Source organism: Staurois parvus, unplaced genomic scaffold (genome assembly GCF_062004578.1).
Source record: "Staurois parvus isolate SC_StPar_1 unplaced genomic scaffold, SC_StPar_1.0 ptg000347l, whole genome shotgun sequence".
Classification (NCBI taxonomy): Eukaryota; Metazoa; Chordata; class Amphibia; order Anura; family Ranidae; genus Staurois; species Staurois parvus.
In genome coordinates this window covers 1,187,030-1,203,867 of record NW_028318143.1, presented here as the reverse complement: position 1 = coordinate 1,203,867, position 16,838 = coordinate 1,187,030, and the positions used below count along the sequence as shown (strand labels likewise).

At 40.8% G+C, this 16,838-nt stretch overlaps 1 long non-coding RNA gene across 1 annotated transcript in view; it reads right to left on the bottom strand.

The window, feature by feature from the left end:
- Window positions 1-11,722: 11,722 nt before the first annotated feature.
- The window catches only part of LOC149456784 (uncharacterized), an 86,052-nt gene continuing 80,936 nt past the window's right edge, over window positions 11,723-16,838 (bottom strand). The window contains exons 2-3 of the long non-coding RNA XR_016313793.1: window positions 15,664-15,869; window positions 11,723-14,697 (exon numbers count right to left, since the gene is read on the bottom strand). This is a non-coding gene — a long non-coding RNA (uncharacterized LOC149456784). The remainder of the gene's footprint in view (window positions 14,698-15,663; window positions 15,870-16,838) is intronic.

The window sequence follows — 16,838 nt, the reverse complement described above, 5'->3', positions numbered from 1 at the left end:
GCACAAACACTTGTTGCCAAATGGTCTTTGTATGCTGTTACCTGTGTTGTGAGTATCTTGATCTGGATTGTTTGACCTTGCTGCCTTCTCCTGTCCTGACCCTTGGCCTGCCTGACTCTGCTCCTGGATGTTCCCCTTTAAATCTGATCTTTTGGTATTGACCCTGCGTGTGACCCGACTATCCTTTGCCTACCGTTTTGTACCTCACCGACCCGCTAGTTACCGAGCCGGCCTGTATGACTCTGATTTAGCTCATCCATCCATCCATCCCGCAGGGATCACTAGGCTCCCTCACATCAGACTCTTAGCCCCCTGGAGCTCCTGTCAGACTCCTCTACCCCTGTTGGAGATACCTAGCAGCTGCGACCTGGTACCGGAGCGCTCCAAGTCCATCCCCACCATCAGGGGCCCTGGTGTACAAGTGCTTCGGGTGCTTAGACTCCGCACTCTGGGGAGGCTCTGCCAGGGGATTGATAGAGGTGCTGTCAGGCGGTCCATTACACTCTGTCAGCATAACTCTGAACCTCTGCCATGAGTTTTACATGTGTTTCCAGATGGCTGTGCTCAACCACAGAACCTGTTGTGGCTTGTTGGAACATTTCAATATATTCCATTCTCTTCAATCAACCCCTGTGTACTTTCTCCTGCTGCCACCTCACATTGCACCCTGCTCACAAGTGCTTCCTGCAAGTGATCATGGCTGGACGCACGCAAGTTGATTTCTACCATTGGGATTAGCAACGTGGTAAATTGCCCATGCCATTGGTGCCTAAAGAGCTGCTGCCCTCATGTCAAGTTATTTGATGGCTAGTTGGGTTAAAGAGAAGCAGAGAAAGCACTGATTCTCAAAATGAATGAACTAGTTAGATATTTGCACTGCAGGTGTCTATAGTTTTGGTTTCAGCAGGCCCTCTAAAGAACAAAGAGCAATATGGTAGTGACATCACCAAATCTCACTCCAAATCTCATAAGAACAGCAGTCATCAATGACAAGAGTGAGCAGGATATGCCTTGGATGATCTCACACTGTAAATATGCAGCTACAAGGCTACTGAATAGGGTTTCCTAGGTACATTCACATCAGGCAGTGCACTGCTGTTTTAATGGAAGAATTCCATGCAGGTAGATTTTTCAGGATACTGCATAACCAAAATTAACTGTCATATAAACTTCCTAAACGACAGTAAATCTTCACTTTTCGAGTATAGGTCCACTTTAATACAGAGACAATTGGTGTTGGGAGGCCAACAGGAAAAAGGATGACAAGATCTGCTTTTTTGGAAAATGCCAAGCCACCAACCTGGGCCTGCTCTAATGCCCTTGAATGTCTTTTATTTCCATTTAAGAATGTGTCTACTGAGCGCTGAAGTAACGGTAATGCTGGAAAGCAAAGCACCTCTATTTTTCAGAAATAAGGGACATTTGATGGAAACTCGTTGTGCTCTCTCATTAACTGGAATATTGCAGAACAGAATCCTAATAGTCATATAAGCCATGAAAGAACAAACTGAACTAAATATTTCTTTGGTATAACCTGAAAAACACAGCTATTTCCCTCTCTATAATAAAGGATGACGACTTTCACTGCTGAGAAAACATTTTTTTTTTATCCCTTTGTTTTGCAGTAAAAGGGCCGTGATACTGCAGACTGTCTCCAAAAATCAGTCAATGTGTAATGGCTTCTGCTTTTCTGCACAAGAGTCATTAAACACATTCATAAATCAATGAAGCGGACTGATGCATTACTTTAATTATTATTTCTGCTCCGATAGTTGGATTATATCACAGACTCATTTGCTAAACACAATGCTGTACCTGAAAGGCACTGGATTCAGCCTTCCCCAAGTGTTATTTACTATATTCTGTGAGTGTAGATAGCTGATTTTGTATTGTTAACATAAGTGACTGAATAAGCCCAAGAGCAATGTCACATGACCCACTATGCTAGGATTGCCAACTGTGCCCTATTTATGGGGAAGTCCTTTATTTCTGTGTGTTGTCATCTCATGCCCTCATTTTCCCCTACATACACTGCCCCAAATAAGGAAAAATATCAGCTATGCAGCCTATGAAGGAAGTCGATGCAAGGTGTCTTAATATTTAAAGAGATTTTGCCCATTCAAGGCAACATGGCAGGCTCTCTTAAAAGAATAACTCTCCTCCTGCTGATACTCACCATCGCTGCACTTTTACACCTGGTCTGTTGCTCAGCCAGAGCCCTTGGTAAATATCCAGTGCTTACAAGTATGAGGAAGTGTGTGACCACCTCAAAGGATGACTGGCCAGGGGCCAGGCCCAAGAACTTTCATGTGATGAAAGGGAGGAAGACATTAACCCAAATCAGGTCTTACACAGGGTTGGATATATACAGTATCTTCATCACACACACCAGACCAGAGTCCTCGAAAAGGGTGCCGGATGGTGCCACAGAGGACAGAAGAGAAATATGTTGCCAGCACACCACAAGTTTCTTTTAATAAAACCACCATTATTGACACTTTTTCGGCATGTTACATAAACAAATGAATGCATTGTATCTGGACCACTAAGGGTCCCTTCATCAGGAAAAGTGACCACAGACTTTGCCTGATGAAGGGACATTTGGTGGTTCCAAAAAGTTACACAAGGTTTTCAAACCTGGTTCCAATGGAGGAATGGAGCAGCAGGGTAGCACAGGCTGAATATCCCTGGGTGGGGTGGTGGGGTTCTTTTTTCTAGACAACCTTTAAGGCAATGGGTGGCTCAGTCGGAGAAGCCATGTAAATGTAAGGGCTTACAGGATCAGATGTGGCTAAAGTTGTGAAGGTAATGATCCTGCTAGAATGCCACAGGGTGGAGGGAATGATTCACAAAGCTCTTACCTGTACTGAGCCATTCATTTCAAGCACCTTTTGAGGATCAGCATTATGGATTATTTAAGGAGCATTGAGAACTGCTAGGAAGACATGTTTCTTTCTCTTTTGGATAGAACATTTCAAATTTCTTTCCAATAGTCCTATTGATTATTCTGACTATATAAGGAAGTGAAAGACAATTGCATATTTGACATCATTGCTATAATAAGTAAGCCCTATAGTTCATTTTTAGGATAGCACTTAGTAAGATACTACATTCTTAATAGGCTAATGGTGTCACAAAAAATGGGTCTCAACCCATAACCTCCTGCAATGATTAATCAGGATTCCCTCCATGACAAGAAGACCAAACTGTCTATTTTGCATTTGGTGAACTGATAAGCCATCCTTTGGATCAGTTCACCAATATGCTAAGCGGAAAGAGTCTTGCAGCAAACAGCACTGGAGGAACACATTTTCTATTACTTGTCCACCTTCACTGGCATACAGCTTAAAATAAGCCTGCCACCAACCCTGGCAATTCATACAGAGCATGTGATGAAAAAATGCAAAAGCTGCAGTTACCTAGATTTAAAACCATATTTTAAAAAGATTAGTAGATGCAGAGCTGATCCAATATGCAAATCTCAGATTTTTCCTGTTAATGTTAACCTTGTCCCCATCCTCTACCATTTATTGAGATTTGTTATTGGTCCTTTAATGTCATAACATTCATATGTATAGTTAAAAGAAAAAATAAATTCCCTTTAGCCTCAATGAGCAGTTTGTCTTGCCTTGGCAGTCGTGTGCAGATGCACAAGTGAAATCCCATTATTGTCTATGGGGCTTGTTCATAACTATGTAATGGGGTTCTGTGTAACTTGGAAAAAAGTGTAGGCACTTCTTTTGGTGTGCACTCATAGACTGTAGCCTCCCTAGCGGTCTGATTGTGTCAGTATTTCTGTGCTCAAAGTGGTACATATTTTGCATGGAAATATGTAGTTTTCTTTATTGTAGGCCTATAATTCTTAGGAATAACTCACTGAAATCTGTCCGAACAAGAGTCTAGTAAACATCCCGGGTATGTTAAAATTTGAAACACAAAATCATAAATTATAATTTAATAAATAATGATAAAAAAAATATAATAATACATTTAATACAATAATATAATCAAACCAAAACCACTGACATTTGAAATATAGCGCCAAGTTCGCACATTACTGAGCAAAGTTGCAAAATCGTTTTCAGTGTCTGAAGACGAATTTCCCCACGAATCATCACTCAATTCTGCAAGTGGTTCTAATTTACTATCGCTGTTCTCTAGCCGGTCTAAAACCGCTTTTGACCTAAAGGGACGCTTTTTTGACGCCATGGATGTTTCTCAGTTTCCAGGCAGAAAGAACGGTAAAAATGTAGGCAGGGCACAGGACAAAGCACTCGAGACAAAATGTATGTGAAATGGTTTGATACAGTAATGTTTTACTATGTGATTTTAGTGTATTTAGTGAATGTCACTTTTTGACATTTTTAAATTTCCCACCAGTTCCATCCCCCGTACGTCCTGACGTCGCAGGGAACGGAACCCAGAAGACAGATGCCGGCATCGGCCGGAGGACATTGAAACAAATATCAATGTAACTGTAAAAAAGAGGGGTGGTGGTTAGAGGGGGAAGAAGGGAGAGTGGAACTAGTACAGTCCTGAGTTGGAAGGGGACTTCAGTTGCTCTCATTTAGCATGATAAAAACACCTCCATATGACAACAAGAAAGGAACAACATTTAAGGATGTACGCAATACCAGGTCCAGTTCAGAGCCATGATCAACCCCCGGTTGAGGACGAGGTTTCAGATGTCTTAAGGTGGCAGCATAATCTGTTTGTACTTGTCTATGGATTTGTAATGAAACCAGCACTGTATAAATCAGTTCTGACAGGTGTTCTTCTTTTCAAACTCCAAGAGGTCTTTCATGTGTTTTTCACTGCGCATCTAGGCACTCTGCCATAATCAGTGGAGGGCTGCAGTGATGGTTGTCCTTCTGGAACTTTGTCCCATCTCCACACAGGATATCTAGAGCTCAGAGTGACCATCGGGTTCTTGGTGACCTCTTTTACTAGGTCCTTCTCCCCTGATTGCTCAATTTGTCTGGGTGACCAGCTCTTGGAAAGAGTCCTGGTTGTGCCAATCGTCTTCCATTGAGAATTATTGAAGCCACTGTACTCTTGAGAGACTTTAGTGCAGCAGCAATTTTTTGTAGATTTGTCCAGATTTGTGCCTTCCAAAAATCCTGTCTCTGAGATTTGCGGCCAGTTCAGTTGACCTCATGGCTTTTGTTCTGATACAGTATGCATTGTTAGCTGTGATTTCTTTTATAGAGAGGTTCATGCCTTTCCAAACCATGTCCAATCAATTTAATTAACCACAGGTGGACTCAATCAAGGTGTAGAAACATCTCAGCAATGATTAAGAAAAACAGGAAGCACCTGAGCTAAATTTCTGTTGATGCAAAGGGTCTGAATACTTATGCAAATTTGATAGTTCAGTTTTATATTTTTATTAAACTTACAGATATTTATAAAATTCTGTTTTCACTTTGCCATTATGGGGTACTGAGTGTAGGTTTATTGGAAAAAAAAATGAATTTAAAAAACTATAGTATCAGGCTGAAACATAACAAAATTGGAAAACGTAAAGGGGGTCTGAATACTTTCTGAAAGCACTATATATTCACTATATTGCCAAAAGTATTGGGACACCCCTCCAAATCATTGGATTCAGGTGTTCCAAACACCTTTATGGCCACAGGTGTATAAAATCAAGAACCTAGGCATGCAGACTACCTCTACAAACATTTGTGAAAGAATGGGTTGCTCTCAGGAGCTCAGTGCATTCAAGCGTAGTACCGTGATAGTTTGCTACCTGTATAATAGCCATTATTAGCATGGGGTAGGCTGGCAAGTTGAGCTGGATAGTCATATTTTTTACTTTGTAACGCCTTCCATGTTCATTGTTTAAAAAGCCAGTTATAGACCTGGGTAGGTGACCAGTTTTTTCTTTGTATGTTAATTTTGGAGGTTTAGTGGGTGCATTGGACACCCTGGCTGCCGTTGTGCTACATGCTGGTTGTCAGGTGCGCTCCCATGACCTTAACGAGGGGTGGGCTCCGTCGGGTTCACCTGCCCTTGTTTCTATCCATTTAAATGCATGTGCCTCCATTGTGAGGACTCTCAAGATTTATAGAGTTAGGACCAAAGATACTCAGGGAGCCGTGATGTGGCTCTGTGGCTTACGTATGTATTTGCAAATGTGTGCTAACTAAACCCCTGTTTTTAAACACATGTTCTTAGACAGGTTAATTTGGCTTTTGATAGTTGGCTAACTGGCTGGCAGTTTGAACTGGCTTTCTTATCCCCCTCTTTTGATAAGTTATACTTATCCATGTTCCTTGCCGACAATAGCCATTATTAGACTGGGGTAGGCTGGCAAGTTGAACTGGATAGTCCTATTTTTTAGGTTGCTACCTGTACAATAAGTCAATCCCTGAAATTTACTTGCTGCTAAATATTCTATGGTCAACTGTTAGTGGTATTATAATAAAGTTGAAGCAACTGTGAACAACAACAACTCAGCCATGAAGTGGTAGGCCACGTAAAATGACAAGGTCAGTGCATGCTGAAGCACACAGTGCGCAGAAGTCACCAAATGTCTGCAGAGTCAGTAGCTAAAGACCTCCAAACTTCATGTGGCCTTTAGAATAGCATGACAACAGTGTGTAGAGAGCTTCACTGAATGGGTTTCCCTGACCAAGCAGCTGCTTCCAAGCCTTACCTCACCAAGTGCATGGCAAAGCGTTGAATGCAGTGGTGTAGAGCATGTTGCCACTGGACTATGGAGACGTGTTCTCTGGAGTGATGAATCATGCTTCTCTGTCTGTCAATTCGGTGGACGTGTCTAGGTTTGGCAGTTGCCAGGAGAACAGTACTTGCCTTATGAATTGTGCCAAGTGTAAGTTTGGTGGAGGAGGGATTATGGTGTGGGGTTGTTTTTCAGGGGTTGGGCTTGGCCCCTTAATTCCAGTGAAGGGAACTCTTAAGGAATCAGCATACCAAGGCATTTTGGATAATTTAATGCTCCAGTTAGTGGGAACAGTTTGGGGATAGCCCCTTCCTGTTCCAACATGACTGCGCACCAGTGCACAAAGAAAGGTCCATAAAGACATGGATGAGCGAGTTTGGGGTGGAGGAACTTGACTAGTCTGCACAGAGTCCTGACCTCAACCCAATAGAACACATTTAGGATGAATTAGAGAGGAGACTGTGAGCCAGGCCTTCTCGTCCGACATCTGTGCCTGACCTCACAAATGCGCTTCTGGCAGAATGGTCAAACATTCCCGTGGACAGCCTTCCCAGAAGAGTTGAATCTGTTATAGCTGCACAAGGTGGGCCATATTGAACTTTACAGACTAAGATGGGATGCTATTAAAGTTCATGTGCATGTAAAGGCAGGTGTCCCAATACTTTTGGCAATATAGTGTGTATATATATATATATATATATATATATACACACTGTACACACACACACAGCTCTTGGGATATTTGTATACATAAGAGATAAGAGAAAAATGCCAACAAATTCAAGTTACAAGTCATTCCCTTTTAATACCTACTATAAAATTGATAAGAAAATAAACAGTGCCTGCTTTATTTTCAATGAACCGTATTTGTCTGATGACACCAAACTCCATTGTATGACATGTAACGGTCACAATATCTGTCAGATTCTATAGCAATCTTAGAATATCCTTTTCAGAAAGCCTGGGAAAACCTTTAAGTTATTAATACAAAGCAATAACATATAGGGTTTCTTTTAATTCTATTTGATGGCAAGGGTCTCCAGAGCTTAAATAGGTCAAGAGAGCGTTGTTTTGTTTACAATACCAAAGTATGTCATGAAAACAGCTCCCCTTTGTTAAGTTCCCCCCCCCAGTAAAAAAAGTAAAAAAAAAAAAGCAGAAAAAAAATACATTTTTTTTAATCTAAAAATTGGCATAGGTTCATGAAGCAACCTGGTGCCCTAAAGTAAACACTGCTGCACTTGATTTTTGAATCTTGATGCATGCTAAATTAAAATAACATTTCATTTGAAATTTAGATCAACAAATAAAGTGCATGAAATATGATTAAAAAGGCAAACTATGACACTCACCATTTATCAAGTTCTAGGAACTATTTTTAATATGTTAAACAGAAAAAGAACATAGTCCTGGGACTGTTTATACTACGTGTTCTATGTTTAGACCAGCAGAAGTTCAGTTGACTATAAATGACAGATCACCTTTAAACACATCTTCACCTATCTTGACAAATGACTGGATTCAGAAGGGCGACTTGGGGTAAGTTTATGGCAGTTTGTACTGTACTACTTTTACAGAGCATTTCAGGACAACCAAATTTAACCTATGGAATATCTACAGCTCTGTATTTCACAATGTCTAAATCAGACATTTTGTAGTGTAATCAACTATGGAAAACAGGAAAACCTTTGGCCTGGGGAGCAAACGCAACAAAGCAGCCCTTTCATGGTTGTACAAATTTTTGTGAGCTAAAGAACGTCTATCATGAAACGTGTCACAGTAATCGGTGGACATGGTGAAAGATGGGTGTTCCTAAAGGATATTTCACATTTGCCAGCATCAACCTCCTTAGTGACTCTCGGCATTCATCCATATGACATCTTAGAACCGCAAATAAAGTTATCTGATAGATGGTGTGAGTGCAGGTCTGAACGGGGAGCAGATGGCTATATAAGGTCCATTATGTGTCCTTGACGGCAGGCCCTGCTGTGACTGATGTCTAACTGGTAAGTATCTTCAATCAGAGCCACCAGCTAATCATATCATCTTAGGACAGCCCTTTGGCGGCAGTTGCCCTCTTTCCCAACAGCTCAGTCCCTTCCTGGCCCTTGAGCTTCCTAGATCAGCCATAAAAGCACGTTTTGCAGAAGAATGGTTGAAACACTTTTTTAGGATATGATTATCTAACAAGGATTCCATGGCACCATTAAAAAATTTGAAAAGGGATTGTATGACAACATCATCTGTGTTTGTAATGGATAAAGCAGTGTTAACAAGGTGTAACCCAAACAACACTCTGGTATGGTTCTCTTGCAGATGGAGTCTGTGGCATAAAAGATGCCAGTGCATGATTCAACATGCTGGCATGTATAGAAACATTTACCATAAAACTGCCTATGCAGGTAAGAGGCACTTGTAGATAAAAATAAAACTGTGCAGATTTGACCAAAGTTGAACAATGCCCTTGCAAAAGGCCTTTTATTTGCTTCCCAAATGGGGAAACTCCTGCAGATGGTATCCCACTAGTCCTGCCTTGTTACTAGGATGCTGCTAAGACACTCCCAGACATTACTGCTCTCCCCCACCCTCACAGCAATGAGCTTTTACTTTCTTTGATTAAAACTCCTTAAAATGTGTGTAAGGGTAGAGCAGGGCAGCAGGGTGGATGTTGTTTGTCATGTCTTCCATGTTTTCCAATTAACTTCCATCATCCAGCAGAGTCAAGTACCAGAAGCTGGTCTCTTTTCGAAGTAAACCCAAAGTGTTTTCGCTATAATACCTCTTCCAAGTGACTTTATCATCAGGGTTCTGGCGACACAGCCAAGACCAGGGAAGTGAACCAGTCTTCTCTCAAAGCAGATCTTCCAGACTCTAGACCAAGGCACAGGCCATTGGCCACCCGCACCCTCGGGCTTGGCCCACTATCCCAATTTATATCCAAGGGTGCAGTGGGTCGGACCCAAGAATCCTGCCAAAGGACTGTGAAAACATTAACCCTTACCCTCCTGGCTGGGAAAGCACCGACCTAACTAATTCTAACTTGCTTACATGTGCTTTCTCTCTCCATTGTAGTAGCTCTGAGCTCAGAGATATTGCGATGGAGGAGATAGTGAACCATGCAAAAGTAGGGGTTTAACAATTCACACTCTTGATAGTGGGCATAAGCAATAACAGTTGGGAGTGCCTTAGCAACATCCTAGCAACAAGGCAGGAAAATGAGCATGCTATCTCTTGGAGTTTGTCAGCCAGGCTTCAGGAAGTACAAAAATTACTTACACCTATAACTAGGACATTATTCAACTTTGTTGAAAGTTGCACAGTTTCGTTTGATCTGCAGGCACCCCTAACCTGCAAAGGCAGTTTTTTTCTAAAGGTCAACTAACCCTTTAAAGAAAACCTGTTTTTTTCCATTGCAGGGTGAAGCAATAGGTTCCTACTAATGCCCTTCCCCCCAGCAGCACAGACTCACCCATCCTTTATTCTTCATTCTGTTCAGCCAGAGCAAGAAAATAGCCAGTACCACTTGTATGGAGTAACATGTGACTCACTAACCTTCCTCTCATGTGTCAACGCTGGTGCTTGGTTCAGCATTGTCACATGGGGGTAAGAAGAAATGACTCAGCACTGTATAAGCCCCCTCAAAAGCAACTTGGAGCTCACACAGGACAAAAGGAAGGTAAATTCTAGAGGAAAAGATGCCCTTCACCTATTCTTGCCCATCCCCACCTTCCCTTTAAGTGGTTCACCACTCCCGGGGAGAACTGTCCAGTCACGTGAGTCAATCACAATGGTTGCATGATCAGGAACCCAGCTAGCTGGCTACCAATCAGTACTAGAGACCTTGAGCTTTCTATGAGAGCCCTATCACTGTATTGGGGTACACATGTATGGCATGCAGGCTTTAATGCCCACCCTCTTCACTGCCACACATATTCATGATGTGGTCGGCAAGACGTTACAAAGAATCTTTATAGGCAAAGCACAGGTTCACTTTAAAATATATAATCACTAAAAATAAATTTTGGTTTGTCATAAATGAAAACAGCACTTTTGTTTTACTTTCCAGGGCTCTTCTCCAGTTCTCAGCTCGTACAATATCAGATGTTTAACAATAACATTTCAGAAGTTTTCAAGTAAGAAAATTGTGCATATTTTTTAATCATCATTTAGCCCATTTGATGGCATCCCTCAGAAATTCATTTTATCTCATAATAACTTCCCCTTGTTGAAAGAAGTGGTAATTTATCAATACTGTTCTTTCTAAGGATATGTGGCTTTCCAAAGAAACTGACTATATTTCTATCATCAATGGCATTCATCCACTTTTATCCTGCTATTACAGAGAGTTTGGAGCAATACGGGACCCTATCCAAATTGTTTTCCATCATCTAGCCAATATAGGAAAGGCTCAGCTAGAAGAGGGTTATCAAAGAGAATACAATAGAGCCTTTCCCTGTCCAACCTACTCAGAGTGTTGACAGCTCCATTGTTCTAGAATCTCTTTGTTCTTTTAATGCCCCACCACTATTATATTATGGCAAGGTTTCTATTTGATTAGAAATTAATCAGGGGTGCTTTAAAATTTTGCAAAAGGCCAATGATCTATGACACATTTGAACAGTCACACAATGTAATTCATCTTTTCCTTAATTAAGTTTCTTCATAAGAAGACATAGATTAGGAAATTCTATTTTCTCTAATGATACAACAAATTGCAGCACACAAACACATGGACAAACAAACGGAAAAAAAACTGAAATGTGCCAAGCAACTAAAGTCAACCTGTACTCCATTTTAAAGTTTTAAAAGTGAAACTCCAGGCAAATGTAGACACCATGAGATGCCTGCTACAGCTTATATTGGCCAGAGAGAGAAAGAGGCATTTCTCTGTGGCCATGAAAGGCACTCTTGATTGGACATTGAGATAGCAGTTGGTGGAGATGACCCATAAAGTCATAAAAAGTAAATGTGAGTGATAAAGTAAAACTAAATCAGAAAGGTACACAAAATAAACAAAAAAAAAAAAAGTAGGAATCTCTTACGCAAGACTTTAAGTTTTCATCACAAAGAGTTGAGTATCTGGCCCCAGCATAAATGTAAATGAAGAATCCCTCCATGGGACTTTAATGCAGCAACCATGTCATTACACATATACTCAAAAGAAGTTTTTACATACTTATCCTAGATTGTAAGCTCCAAGGAGCAGGGCCCTCCTATCCCTCTTGTATTGAACTGTATTGGTGCAGTATTGTCTCCCTTTATATTGTAAAGCGCTGAGCAAACTGTTGGCGCTATATAAATCCTGTATAATAATAATATGCTTTTATTACATAGACATACTTGTGAAAGATACATAATCTTTAAAAAAGGATATATTAGCTCTGATGGTTATTGCAAAAATGCTTTCATTACAGAATAACAAAATTCCCAAAAAATTACGACACGTTTCGATCATTCCACTTTTTTTTATCTTCTTCAGGGAGCATAAATACAAGAAAGATTTAAGGGAATTAAGCAATCAATATTAATCAGAGCCATCATAAAATCATGATATCTAAGACGAGGCTGCATGGTCCAAAGTTTTAGTGGCTTGAGCCATCGGAAGAACAAAGGTGGTCAGATATCAATCTCATAGTGCTGACGGCAACAAGAGAGCATCAAATGACCCTCTATATCCCTCATATTGGGGGCATGGCCAATAAGCAAGATGAACCAAAATATCCCTTGTTTTATAGTGAAGATATCACATGTCCCTCAAGATCAAAGATTATGTATACAATTGTTTGATCACAATGCTTACTGAACTGTAAGAGTATGGAAATGTCCCAGATCCCCAGGGAACTAGGAGTTGTATCCGGCTATTTTAAAAACTGTCCAGAACAGCATAAAAGACACCTCCAAACCAGAAAGCCTAACTTTAAACTCAATTCCACTTTTTTAGGTGTAATAGACAGAATAACTGACTTGATTACAGCTTAAAAGAGAAGTATGGCCATAGCTTTTCGGCCATTCTTCTTTTGTGGGTCACAGAAGTGCATTTATTTTTGCTCTCCTGTGACCCAAAGTCAGCTGACAGCGGGCTATTGCCACAGAGTCACAGAGCCATTCCAGGCTCTGGAAGATCCCGCCCTTATTGTTGGTATTCACCCTCCTGCCTAATTGACAGCTGGTTCCACCTCTTAGCACTTGGCTGAGAACCAGAGCCAGCTGCGCCCACTTCCTCTTCTGCCTGGTGCTCCAGTGAGTTCTAGAAGAGCAGAGTGGAGAGCGGTGACTGACAGTCACCACTGTCCACTCTGAACCGACTGAGAATTGAGCGATCAGCGGTCAAATGACCACTCAGTTCTCGGGCTTAGAGCCAACGTGGGACAGTTGCAGCTTTACACCAATGCTGCAGCATAGAGGTGAGCACGAATGTTTCCTTTTTTATATACCCCATTCTTCCTCTTTAACTTCATCCCAGTGTTTTGTTTTGTTTTGGATAAAGTAGGGAAAGATACACTTTTCTTTAAATATTTACTGCTGTCTTTTAACTCATTTGGCTGCTTTTTTTTCCTAACTTCCTCTGTAACACCCATACAAGAGATGAGTCACCTGAATAGGAAAACATGTTAAGCAGTGAAAATATTATCATAAGTTCTAACCTGTGCTTATTCTAATAAAAATGTATTTTTGCTTTCATTAATTTCTGTTGGTGAGATTTCCTATCACATCCTGTTCTGACAGAAAGCAATGGGACATTAACCAACCATGCAGCACAGTGGCTAAATGGTTAGCACTTCCACCTGGCAGTACTCGGCTCGTCAGTTCGAATCCCAACCACGGCACCACCTGCCTGGAGTTTGCATGTTCTCCCTGTGCCTGTGTGGGTTTCCTCTGGGTACTCCGGTTTCCTCCCACACTCCAAAGACATGCTGGTAGGTTAATTGGCTCCTGTCTAAATTGGCCCTAGTATGTGTATGTATGAATGTGAGTTAGGGACTTTAGATTTTACGCCCCTTGAGGGTTAGGGACTGATGTAAATGTACAATATATATGTAAAAGCGCTGCGTAAATTGATGGCGCTATATAAGTACCTGAAATAAATAAATAAACCAAGCTGTCCAACAAAGGTGGCAGAGGGTTGAGACAAACCATTTTCCATTGACAGGGGTGCTTACAGAGATCAACAATTATTCATATATGTAAAACTTTTAAACTATTTAAAAGTGTTATTTGGAGTTTGCTTTAAATTGTTAGTCACTAATGTAAAGTCCATCTAAATCTACTAGTTCCGAACAATATTAAATAAATAAATAAATCTACTATTCCCTCCAACTTTACCCTCTCCATTGATTGTTGATGCTGCTGTCAAAGTGGCCATACATGGAATGAAATTTGGGCGGTTCAGCATGGACCCGACTTATCTAATTTTTACCAATCATCATCTGTAAAACTGCCCGATTGGAAAATTACCACTTGGCCGGCAGCTCTGATCAGTGTATTCTGATGGTGAGAAAGTCTCCCCACTGAATACAAAGGCTCAACAGGGATGATTTCCCATCCACCTCAAATGTGTGTATAGGGGAATAAAGTAATTGTATTTCTGTTCAACCCGCTGCTTGAGCAAAAAAAAAAAAAAAAAGAATCATCTATGGGCTGCCTAAGACAGGAGGTGTGTAATTGGCTGATTGCCAGGTGAAAATAAAGGAATAAAAGCATAAAAAGGGAAACTAATTCAGCCAATGATTGCCAAGCTACAATATATACCATTTTTGTTATTGGGTTAAGTCACACTTAAATATCAATGTAAGGAAAGTGAAGTCTTGTATACAACCAATGTCCAGAATTCATGGGTCTCCAAATAGCTTCAGGTTATGAGTTGAGGGCTAACACAGGTACTTGAAGACACCACAGAAATGATGATAAGTTAGGTAGGTTTTAGACCAGATCAGCTTGATTGTAATGTGGAAAAACATGTTTGATTCAGTTCAGGATGGGGTCCACGTAGCAGGTAATCACTCTCATAACTAGAAAAAAAAAGAAAAAACAATCTCAGTTTTTGCAGCCATATACCTCCAATGGGCCCAACCAATGACTGATTTTTAGATATGTTTTATTCATAAAATAATTCCCATGTTCACTCATTTTAATTTAATACTTTGTTACAATTTGTGTTTCTTTATTAGATCTTGAACTATTTTATATTGCTATTTTATTTCCCATTCTTATCAAGTAACTTGTATCTCTATGATGTCACGGATGAAGTTAGGAAGCTAGGAACAAAGGAATTGATTTCTGAAATTGGAGCGTGCAAAATCTGGTGCAACTTTGCATAGAAACCAATCAGCTTCCAGGTATTTTGTCAAAGCTTAATTGATCAAGATGAAGCTAGATGCTGATTGGCTACCATGCAGGGGCGGACTGACCATTTGGAAACTCGGGAAATGCCCGAGGGCCCGGGGTCAGTAAGGGGCCCCATGAGATGCCCCTGGTACCTTTTTCATAGGCTTTTTTGAGTTTGGGCAAGGACACAGGGGCCCCATGATCCCCTATTGCCCGGGGGCCCCATGAGTTGTCAGTCCACCCCTGCTACCATGCACAACAGCTCCAGATTTTGCACTCTCCAGTTTTAGTAAACCAACCCCATTATGTACAGGAAATTTGTTATTAGGTTTTATAACAGAAAATTGCTGGTCTTTTTTCATTTACATATTAAAAAAAACCGGTGGTGATCAACAGAAAGCTCTGTTCCTCTTACCCTGCTGCCATGGTCAAACCCCCTTAAGTGTCCTTTTGGTAAATATAACCCTGGTCAGTGCCAGCTAAATACATACAACAAGAAACTTGCATTTCAGATTTAGTTTTTGTGTGAAATTGTTGAGCAAGGCTGTGGTTTTTACTTGCTACCTTTCTCATTTCACACATAAAATTAAAACCACATGGAACACACAAGGTAATGTTTGAAATGCTTGTGTTTCTGTGTTTTTGCTTACCAATAATCAGCCGTTAAGCTTTTGGAATTGTAAGTCTCCCTCAGCGGTTTTCGACTTAAAAGCTTATCTGACTCCACGCTGGGGGGATGGCACATCTCAGAGATAACGCCCCCTGCTGGATGACACCTGGAAATGTTGTTTGAAATGTTGCAGTTTTACTCCAGGTTACTGCAAGCCAAGAGCTTCAAAGAACGTCATTATATTCTCTATGAAAAAATGATAAAAACAAATATCCATTTTAGTGTGTTGCAGATCAAAAGACTTTACTATATCAAAGGCAGTTTCATTTGCATTCTCACTATCACTACTTTCATAAATGTAAGGAAAGAAATGGCCTTTGATTTCAGAATGTGAATTTATGTCTGCTATGCTCACATAGGAGCAACTATAATATTCAGTGCTATTGCCGGGAATATCAAAAATAAAGACAGGCATGCATTTGCAGAACTGACACGGTACACAAAGCCACCAGACAAACTTCAGATGCTGGTAATCAGAGTAGAAGAATCTGATCATAGGCAATAAAGATGACACTTAGCACACACTGATAAAAAGAGTGTCAGCCCTTCATTTGGATGCAATGTTACTTAGGAGCAAAAATTTAAATAAAAACCTTCAATGCCTTGACACCCCATGACTCTCACTCAATCACAATAAAAAAAACTGCTAACCAACTTTTTTATGAACTTTTTTTTTCTTTATGATGGTTCGGTAAAAAAGTCCAGGTCCACCTGCTGGTCTTGTTGCTTCCCCATGCATTGTGACATCATGGTGCTGCAGATTGAAGTCTTCAGTATACTATGGGAACCCATGTAGGCAGGTGGCGCCAAGTGAGGCACTATGGTATTGCTCCAACTAGGTTATACCAAGGAACAATACAGTGATCCTATAATTGTTAGGTCACCTCCCCCTCTTGTTTTAGTAGTAAACAGAGTTGTCACAAGATCACCGCTTACTACTGGCACTAGGGGGAGCCCACAATAACACTAATGTGTCCAATGAACTGGGCACCATCTTGGGGAAGCCTGTGTCACATATTGACACAGCGTTCCTATGAGATTTCAGAGGGATTTTGGGAAACAGGTGCTACTCTGTTTCACCAACAGGCCCTGGACTGGGAAATTTGAGTTAGGGATAGGAAGCCATCTTATCAGGAACAGACAGGGTCCCCAAAT